The following is a 7,119-nucleotide window of genomic DNA, read 5'->3' on the forward strand; positions in this document are numbered from 1 at the left end:
CACCACCACTACCACCACGGCAACATCCTCCACTCCTCTGGCTTTGTTGAGATGATCCTCCTCCACCACCACCACCACCACTGCAACAACAGCAACCTCCTCCTCCTCCTCCTCCTCCTCCTCCTCCTCCACCTCTGCCGCCACAACAGCCACCGCCTCCTTGTTGTTGTCGTTGTTGGCTCATCTTTGCTGTGGCTTTGAGAATTTCTGGAGAGAAAGAGAGAGAAAGACCAATGTCAATTTTTGATCCGCTTTCTCCAAGGGAGCAGCTTTTGGGGTATTCTGTAATGCAGGTATGTGATCCCTCCAGATGTTGCTGGACTAGAACTCTCATTTTCCTTCTTTCATTGGCCATGCTAGCTAGAGAAGTAAGAGTCATTGGCCATGCTAGCTGTTAGAAGTAAGAGTCTCACAACATCTGGAGCTCCAGAGCTTCCCTACCTCTGATATGAATATTTGTCTAGACCAATAGGGTTGCCAAGTCAGGAACTCAAGTTTTCAATTGTGTTTTCAAAAATCAAGATTGGGGCCCCTCTTAATCACAGTGCAACAAGACTTCCCCAGGATAGCCATTCAGTATAATTGAAAAAGGACAGTTCCTTCCTGTCTAAGAAGAAACACTCTGTTGTGACATTACTTTCAGTAGGTGGATACATTTAGTCTGAGGAATTTAACTGAGAAGAGGTCTGTAAGAAAACCTGAATTGGTTTGAAGATATAAACCTGGGTATTTTTTTCATGCAACTCCCCACCCATCCACCCACACCCTTGTACAAATTCATTTCCTTATACAATAACAGACCCTCCCTTAAGCAGTCCACAAAAAAACACTTAGACCAGGGCTCAGGAACCTCTGATCTTCTCTGGTGGTTGGTCATGGCTGAACCACAACTCCAATTACTCACAACCATTGACCATGCAGACTGGGACTGCTGGGAGTTGGAGTCCAAAAATATTGTCGAACTACAACTCCCATCACCCTGACCATTGGTCATGCTGGCCATGGTTGATGGGAGTTGGAGTCCAACAAGTTCTGGAGGGCCATGGGTTCCTTGTCCAGCCAGTATAACCTGGCAAACACATTAAGAAATGCTATAAAACCCTACAGTAAATCCTGATTTTACAGCCATGTAAAGACAGCAATCAAGCTTCCACAAAAATGCTAACTCTATGGGGAAATTCCAATACTCGGTAGTAAAACCCCACTCAGTTGAGCAACTAGCAACTCCAACATAGATTTGCCTCAGCCAAAGACTCCTAGACAGCCACAACTGGTCAAAGGAGGGAAAGCTAGGTGAGATTGGCCAACAGTTTGACTAAGAGGGGCAAGGGCCCCATAGTGCAGTGGGGGAGAGATGGGTCTGCAGGGCTTCTTTTCCTTCTTTGCGAAAGGACCAGTTCCATCAGGCTCATCCCACCACTGTTATGTACAGCAGCCATTCCATCAGGCTGGAATGCAATGCCCATCATCCTCTACCTTCGATCAGACTGGCTTTGGGTGATTAAAGTTGGGAGCCCAAGTATCTAAGCCCCTAGTTGTGAATGAGTTTATAACTGATCGCAAGCATCTTGAATTTGGTTCAGTAAAATATCACCATGGGAGCAAATAAAGAGCCTGCTGGATTCTGACGAAAACCCATCTAGGCCAATATCCTGTTCTCACAATGGCCAACCAGATGCTTCTTCATGAGCCTGTAAGCAGCTCCTCAGTGCAGTCTGTCCACTTGTGATTTCCAGTAACTCATATTCAGAAGCACACCGCCACAGACAATAGAAGTAGAGAATAGTCATCAGGGTTTCAAGGAGCCATGTGAATTTGCCTAATCCTATAAGAATGGCAGGAGAGCCTGCTGCATCGTACCAAAGGTGTCTTGTCCAACATCCTGTTCTGATACTGGCCAACCAGACTCCTCAATGGGAAGGCTGGAAGGAGGGCCCGAGTGCAACGGCACCTCTCTCCACTTGCGCTTCCCAGTAACCAGCCCTCACGAGTGGAGGTAGGACATAACTATCATGACTAGCAGCCTTTGAACCATGCTTCCTCAACCTCGGCCCTCCATATGTTTTTGGCCTACAACTCCCATGATCCCTAGCTAGCAGGACCAGTGGTCAGGGATGATGGGAACTGTAGTCTCAAAGCATCTGGAGGGCTTAGCTTGAGGAAGCATGCCTTGACCTCTCCAGTCACAAATCTGGAAAGCTATAGGTCCTACTCAATGAGATTTGGCAGAAGGCTTCCTTGAAGAATGACAGATCCATTGACAGTCCAGAGAACAGTGAGGTCCTCATACTTACCCTGTCGGTCACCGAGAAGATGTGGTTGTCAAGTCAAGTGTTGTCGAGCGAATGAGGAACGCTTGGGATGAAAGAGCTTTTTATACCCAATCCAGACATTCCATTTAAGGTAGAAGAGACATTCCGGTAGAATTTTCGACGCACCCATGGCCTCACCTTTCCTTAACTTCACACCATCTTGCATTTCTATGACTCATCCCTGCATGAGATTCCTATCTTCCGTTATACTCGAGTATGCCACGCACCTGTATCTGTGGGTGCCTTCTGTCACCCCAGAGTTATGTGACACCTGACTTCACCTTCTGGGTGAAGGTTCTTTCCCGATATATCCACCATCTGCTTTGGGTGTTTTGTTGAATCTTATGTTCCTATGAAACTCAAGATCTTTGAAACGGCATAGAACTTAGGGAGCCATCTTTCACTGGCTCAGACAGTTGTCCCTTCTAACCCAGTCTACACTGACTGGCAGCTGCTTTCCCTGCGCTTACCTGGAGGAGTTGGGCTTGGAAACTGGGACTTTCTGCAGGGAACAAAGATGTTCTGCCACCAGGGGCACAAGCTCCTTGGGACTGGGCAATTTTATACAATTTTAATCCAATTTTTATTAAATTTCCTGTTTTACAATTTCGAATATTCATTTAAACAACCTTAAAATATCAATGACTTCCCTTCCTCTCTTTCCGTGGTTCATTTTGCATAGCATAAATCCCTGCATATTTTATATAAACTAAACCATTCAGTATTCCATTATTACTTCCATTAAAACTTATTGACACTGTTGAATTTATCTTAACGCTGCCAACATTTTCAAGTGTACACAATTTCCCCTGGTATATTCAATAAACATTTTCCAGTCTTCTTTAAACGAATGTTATTCTTGTTCTCTTATTCTATAAGTTGGATCTGCAAGCTGCACATATTCCATCGCACATATTCCATCCCATATTCCTCGCTCATTTTCCATTTTGGGGCTAACAAAACACAGGTTGCCATAGTGGCATACATAAATAACCTTTTTTAGCACCTGGGAATTTCCACCTGAATTATCCCCAACAAAAAGGACTCTGTGTTGTTGTTGTTGTTGTTGTTGTTGTTGCTGCTGCTGTTGCTGTTGTTGTTGTTTTTGGGAAAGGTGCTTTTAAACCCTTTCAATCCATTATAAATTATTTCCCAATACTCCTTCACCATTTTACAGGTCCACCATACAGGAAAGAACGTATCATTGACCTTGAAGGACTGGGCAATTTTAGGCCCCCAAATATTTTTGGGGTAGGCGCCAGACCTCATCCCACAATGTCCAAAAAGGCACAATCGGCTCCTGCCAACGTCCTGATGTCATGCACATGACATCAGGACATTGATGTCACACAAGCGATATTGGTCCCTCCAATCACCCTTGCAAACGGGCTCCCCTGTCCGCCACTGAGCCATCGTCCCACCATATAACATAAGAAGTTGTCTTACACCAAGTCAGTCTTCATCCACTAATAATAATAAAAATTTAATAAATAATAATAAATAAATAATAACAAAGTAGGTAAAGGTTGGACAGTGTTCTCGAAGCTACGAACATGAGTTTGACCAAACTGCGGAATGCAGTGGAAGACAGGAGTGCCTGGCGTGCTATGGTCCATGGGGTCACGAAGAGTCGGACACGACTAAACGACTAAACAACAACAACAACAAAGGTAAAGGTACAGGTACCTACAGAGTCCGTGCTCACTAGGGTTGGCTAAATCACTCAGTCAGTTTCTCTTATTTTTCTGTTCTTAAGTTTCCTTCTCCAGATTTCCATATCAGTTTGTGATGGATTTCTGTATTTTAATATTTTGTTGGAAGCCGCCCAGAGTGGCTGGGGGAACCCGGCCAGATGGGCGGGGTATAAATTATTATTATTATTATTATTATTATTATTATTATTATTATTTAAAAATCCCAGTGCAAAAGCAGCAGCATTTTTATTTTTCCTTAAAATATGCACTTCATTTGCAAATCTGCCTAATAATGTGTGTGTTTATTGCCATTTTCTCTGACAGAATGCCTTTTTATATGCCATTCTCAATCGTATTTTGATTAATTGTTTTTATGCTTTATTGTGGTTTTGTTGGTGTGAGCCGCCCTGAGCCCGATTTTTGACTGGGGAGGGCGGGGTATAAATAAAAATTTAGTAGTAGTAGTAGTAGTAGTAGTAGTAGTAGTAGTATATGGGCTGATGAGGAATCTAAGAGATCTATCCATGGAGACTGGATACTTGTTGTAGCCTGTAGAGGACTCACCCTTTGAATGACATTTACATATTCACTGTAGACTTGTTTGTGTTTATATTTCACCACCCGTCCTGAGGCAGCTTACACAATAACAGCCGTAATAACAGTCAAGTAAAATCAGTGAAAGAAACCAGTTGATACACAACCCACCCAAAAAAACAACAACGCAGCTGTACGCTCAAGAGAGAAATTGCACCCAATTCAACGCAGAGAGTTTGCCTCGCCCGATCTGAGCACCTATCAGAATAACAAAACAAAAATAAAAGATATGTGTAGAAAAATACTTATTTCACACAAAAGGTGCAAACAAGGGGTGCATTTTGTGGAGGACTGCTTCTGAAAACATTGGAAAGTATTCTACATTTAAAAGTGGATATTTCATATAAAACTGTACAACATATGCACATTTTAAGCAGGCGTTGGGAGACCGTAGCTCAGTGGTCAAACATCTGCTTTGCATGCAGAAAGCCCCAAGCTCAGTCCTAGGTAGGCTGGAAAGTCATTGCCAGTCAGTGTAGACCATGGGTAGGCAAACTAAGGTCCGAGGGCTGGATCCGGCCCAATCGCCTTCTAAATCTGGCCTGCCCCAGGCTCAGTCCTAGGTAGGCTGGAAAGTCATTGCCAGTCAGTGTAGACCATGGGTAGGCAAACTAAGGCCCAAGGGCTGGATCCGGCCCAATCGCCTTCTAAATCCGGCCTGCCCCAGGCTCAGTCCTAGGTAGGCTGGAAAGTCATTGCCACTCAGTGTAGACCATGGGTAGGCAAACTAAGGCCCAAGGGCTGGATCCGGCCCAATCGCCTTCTAAATCCGGCCTGCGGACAGTCCAGGAATCAGTGTGTTTTTACGTCAGTAGAATGTGTGCTTTTATTTAAAATGCATCTCTGGGTTATTTGTGGGGCACAGGAATTTGTTCATTTCCCCCCCAAAAAAAATATAGTCCGGCCCCCCACAAGGTCTGAGGGACAGTGGACCAGCCCCTTGCTGAAAAGGTTTGCTGGCCCTTAGTTTAGACAATACTGAGCTAGATGGACCTATGGTTTGACTGTGTAAGGTCCTATGTTCCTATGTTCGCCACCAGCTCCTAGATCAGGCATCCCCAAACTTCGGCCCTCCAGATGTTTTGGACTACAATTCCCAGCTTCCCCGACCACTGGTCCTGTTAGCTAGGGATCATGGGAGTTGTAGGCCAAAACTGCAGTTTGGGGATGCCTGTCCTAGATGAAACATCAGCAGATCATCCTAGCTTTAAAGTGAGAGCTATCTGGCTAGCCAAATGAATAGTCAATCAGCAACCACAGCAATGTTGCTATAATTGTTTTTCCAGCAACTCTCCAATGTTTTTTTAAACAAACAACAACAACACCCTGTCTTCCTGGTGAGTAGGTTTGTCCTCATTATTCATATATCCTTTTTAACTGTTCTCTAACGGAGGCAGTTTACAGTGATTGATTGATTGATTGATTGATTGATTTTACAGCAGAAACAAATTGGTTGCCGCACGGAAAAGGGCTTCAATGAATAATAATAATATTTCTATTATTTATATGCCACCCATCTAGCTGGAAGATGAGCAACATTTGCCTTTTTATTTTTCTTTATTCAATACAAGCCATTTTTCCCCTTGACATAACTACTTGGTTTTTGAAACAAATTTAAAAAAATTAAATAAAAAAAATTCCTTCCAGTAGCACCTTAGAGACCAACTAAGTTTGTCATTGGTATGAGCTTTCGTGTGCATGCACACTTCTTCAGATACACTGAAACAGAAGTCACCAGATCCCCACGTATAGTAAGAGGTGAGGGGGGGGGGCACCACTCAAAAGGGTGGTGGGAAACCGGACTGTTTATGACCACATTTAGTCTTGCAGGAAGAATTGACGATTGTTTACGACTGCAATTTGCTCCCACAGGAAAAGCAATGGGTGAGATGGCTAAAGATAACTCTGTCATGTATAATGAGATAAGAATCCAATGTCTTGGTTTTTGTGAGACCAGTTGGCACAGAAAACTATTACATGCCCTTGTTCTCTTTCCCCTTGGCCGTAAATTTGATGTTGGAAGGCAGACAAAAAGGAGTTCTTCTCCACACAATGCATATTTCAGCTGTAGAACTCACTCCTATACGAGACTGTGATGGCCACCAAATTGCCTGCGGAGTGGGCAAATTCACAGAGGAGGTGATGCTATCAATGGCTGCTACAGTCAACTTCCATTGTTTGAAACGTTGGCATGCTTGTGAATACCTATTAGTGTGAATCCCAAGTGAGGAGAGTTGCTGTGGCTGTTGGTTTTCCCACTGGGACATCTCTTTGCCACTGTGAGAACAGAGTACTAGACTCAAAAGAGCTATTGGCTTGTACCAGCAGGGCCCTTGCCTGTGTGCCCTGCCTATGGCTTCCTGGGGGGGCGGCTTTTGATTGGCCACTGTGATAGTACGATGCTGGACTAGACAGAGCACTGGCCTAATCCGAGTGGAGGCTTCTGATATTCTTCTAAGAGAGCTTGCTATAGCTGCCAGTCTGTACTTGTAGAAACGGAACAGCTTCTTTTTAATATA

Source organism: Zootoca vivipara, chromosome 16 (assembly GCF_965207765.1).
Source record: "Zootoca vivipara chromosome 16, rZooViv2.hap1.1, whole genome shotgun sequence".
NCBI classification, from domain to species: Eukaryota; Metazoa; Chordata; class Lepidosauria; order Squamata; family Lacertidae; genus Zootoca; species Zootoca vivipara.